This window comes from Solanum dulcamara, chromosome 12, assembly GCF_947179165.1.
Source record: "Solanum dulcamara chromosome 12, daSolDulc1.2, whole genome shotgun sequence".
Classification (NCBI taxonomy): Eukaryota; Viridiplantae; Streptophyta; class Magnoliopsida; order Solanales; family Solanaceae; genus Solanum; species Solanum dulcamara.
In genome coordinates this window covers 11,160,726-11,164,572 of record NC_077248.1, presented here as the reverse complement: position 1 = coordinate 11,164,572, position 3,847 = coordinate 11,160,726, and the positions used below count along the sequence as shown (strand labels likewise).

The 3,847-nt window shown below is 33.9% G+C and overlaps 1 pseudogene; it reads left to right on the top strand.

The window, feature by feature from the left end:
• Positions 1 to 3,105: 3,105 nt before the first annotated feature.
• LOC129875596 (dehydration-responsive element-binding protein 2E-like) lies at positions 3,106 to 3,636 on the top strand (annotated as a pseudogene).
• The last annotated feature ends 211 nt before the right edge of the window (positions 3,637 to 3,847 follow it).

The window sequence follows — 3,847 nt, the reverse complement described above, 5'->3', positions numbered from 1 at the left end:
TATTCATTCAAAAGATTAGGCCAACATCAGAAGCTCCTTTGAGATATCTCAATAGCCACTTGACAGCTTCCAATGCCTTTTTCCTAGATTGTCCATGTACCTGGTTACCAAACTTATAGATTGAGCAATATCTAGACATGTGCACACCATAACATACATAATGCTACCAATTGCGCTAGCATAAGAAACTTTTGATACATGCTCCACCTCATCCCCAACTGAGATATTTGTAACTCTAAAAGCATAAAATGAGAATCTAACAGTATACTTACAGGCTTGCTCATCTGCATATTGAATCTCTCAAGAACCTTTTTGATGTACCTCTTTTGAGAAAGATGTAAAACACCATCTTCTCTTGAAATCTCCATTCCAAGAAATTTCTTTGCATCTCTCAAATCCTTCATGTCAAATTCCTTGTTCAACAGTTTTTTCAAAATATTTATTTATATGATGTTGTTAGCAGCAATAAGTATATCATCAACATACAACAATAAATAAATCATAGAGTTACTAGACATTTTTTGTAAGACACACAGCTATCAAATGCAATCCTCGAGAATTTATGTATAGTCATGAATGCATCAAACCTTTTATACCACTGTCTAGGGGATTGTTTTAAACCATACAAAGACTTCTTTAGTTGGCATATATGATCTTCTTTTCCCTCAACTAGAAAACCTTCAGGCTAATCCATATAGATTGTCTCTTCTACATCACTATGTAAGAAAGCCGTTTTGACATCAAGCTGTTGAACTCTAAATCAAATTGTGCAACCAATGATAGTAGCACGCGAAATTGAGCTATGTTTCACAACTAGAGAGAAGATCTCATTATAGTCAATTCCCTCCTTCTAACTGAAACCCTTTGCAACCAATCTCGCTTTGAACATAGCATCTTCCACTTCTGGAATACCTTCTTTCTTTATTTAGATCCATTTGCATCCAACTGTCCTCTTCCCCTTTAGTCTTTCAACTAAGACCCATGTCTCATTTTTGTGAAGAGATGAACATGGCTAGACGCCATTGTGCAGCACCTTATCAGGAGGTTACTTCAACATATGAGAAGGGTTATAACTGACTGGTCCAGGTAAAGCCCTTCCAGCCTATCCTATAACTGTTTGGTCATCTCCTCGGTATTTGTAATCACTTTACAGAGCAAATTAGGTGCAAGGGACAGTTGAATTGCACTTAATACATCTCCTTCATTCTTCGCATTGTTGGAAACCGATGTGGTATCAGGGTACTTTCTGTTAATAGCATGGATGAATCTTCCCTCCACAGTAACGCCATTATTTCAATTTTCCAGATATTAAAGTTGTTGCGCCCACTAAATCTATCAATTTCAAACTTCGTGGAGCTCATTGTTACTTGTTCTTCCTCTTCTACTACAAAGTATTTGGAAATATAGGAAACCAAAGTAATTCTTTTCTGATGTGGAAGCTTAGACTCTACTGCAACTACATAGCATACTTAGATAAGAGGACACATTTGCAGCTTACTATGGAGGACACATATTAGGGTAGAAGGTTAGCAGGTAGTAGATCATTGTCTTGCTTATGCTTCCTCACTAATAGTCGTAGTATTTCTCCTATAGTTTCTTGTCCTCCAATTTCTGTTAAATTCTGCTCTCTTTTGTACTTCAATTATCGCACTATTTTGTTATTGTTATTGTTTTTTTTTTAAATGTTTTATTTTATCATGCTTTCCTTAATATTTTTTTTGATATGTTTTTCCTTGAGCCGTGGGTATATTGTAAACAACATCTCTACCTCCCAAGATAGGAGTAAGGTCCATACACTCTACCCTTCCACTTGTAAAATTACATTGAATATATTAAAATAAAAGAAAATTTAATAAATAATTTTTTTAGCAAACTGTCAAGTTAGTATGACTATGTAAAAAGAAATGGAGTACTCTCTTTGTTTTGGTTTTCAGTTTCAAGCACTAAATAAGCCCCTGGCTTTGTCACCAAATTCTCTAAACAACAAACAATTCAACAAAAGAATGGATGTAATTGGTGTTACAGATATTGCAAGATAGCAAGAGGGTCAACTTATTATCACAAATCAGTTTGGAAATGAGTAACATATGAAGCATACAGTAGATATTCTATATTTTATTTGTCTGTACTTTGCTTATTTTCAACTATGCATTTAAACTACACATTTTTTATGTGAACTTTTAGCATTACCTTGCTATATTAATCTTTCTTTGCCCCACAACAAACAAATAGCCACAAAAATTATGGTGTAGAAACTGAAAGATCTTCACAGTAATGGAAAGAGTCGGTAAAATAAAGGAAATGCGGTCAGACCTAATTCATTTGTCTTTTAACTCTATATTAAAAGCATGAACTCACTTCTCAGTTCAACAATATTTATTCATTATTGACTTTGCATAATTCATAAAAAATATAAATAGAAGGTTAATTTTATCATATCAGTCTTTGAATATAATAAATATAATGTCTTAAAAAATATGATAGGAAAATGACTTTTAATTAATGATAAGGGTAAATTGGAAACTAAGTGTAAATTATGTCTTGATTTCATAAATTGAACAGGTATTCCCTTCGTTCTTTTTTAAACGGCGAGGACATGAGTGAGCTAAACTACAAATGAAGGAGGGTATATCTAGACATTTTCAAAAAATTCAGGGGCATATTTGACCCTTTTCCCTATAAAATATACCCACTCAATTTCATTGGCCAAATCAAAGTACAAAACTTCCAATCAAAAGATTTACTTATTTATAAATTATATATACAACCTTTGATATGTCTTCTCACATTCCCCAAAGATGATTTTCTTTTCTTATATTCTCTCTTTTATACCTACTTGTAAATAAATAGAAGCAACTGCCAACTTTGTAGTACTTATAGTATTCTCAATTTATCATTAGCTTTATTTTTATTATAATTATTTGAGGAAATTTTCCCTCATCTTAAACTATTTAGGATTTTTGTGCAAACAGAAAACTGAAAAGAAGGCGTAATGGATCTGATTCGTTAGAGCAGATTTTGTTAAGATGGAGAAATTTTAATTTTATAGATGAACAAGTGAAGAAGAAGAGAAATCTCCCTGTTAATCGATCAAAAAAAGGTAGTATGCCAGGCAAAGACGGTCTTGAGAATTCAGGTTGTAAATACAGAGGAGTTAGGAAGAGGACATAGGGTAAATGGGCCTGTATATATTAGTGGTCAGTATAAGAGCAATGGAAAGCGTCTTTGGCTTGGTACATTTTTTGACTGCTGATGAGGCTGCTATTTCTTATGATGAAGCTGCTAAGGTTATGTATAGATCCAATGCCATACTTAACTTCCCCAATTATTGTGATCCATCGAGTAATGGTAACATGACTTGAACATCGAGTGGTCAATCGTCTGTTGAACATGAAGATTTAGGTGTTGATGATGCTAAGAATATTGAAATTGAGCCGAATTTAAAAACATCATATACACAACCAGATGATGATGGTCGTGGGGTTGTAAATACAGATTTAAGTTACTAATCATGGTTCACCTGTTTGTTGCTTGACTGAGGAGGAATTTGAAGTAATCCCAAAGGAGAACTCCAAGATAGAGCTAACCAATTTGGAGTGCAATTCGAGATTTTTTCCTAAATCTCAAAATTCTTAGTGTTAAAGTTGAGACATGAAAGAGAGTCAACAAAGTAGGCCAACAGAGTCAAAAAGGGAGGCCAACAAAGTCAAAAAGGCTGCCTCCCTAATGACTTTGTTGCAGCCTTCCTTTGTTGAATTGAACATACGCATTTTGAAAACGCGTAAAATAATTGTACGCGTTTTCATTCTCCTATAAATAGATGGCCTCCTGCCCTCATTTAAATCAT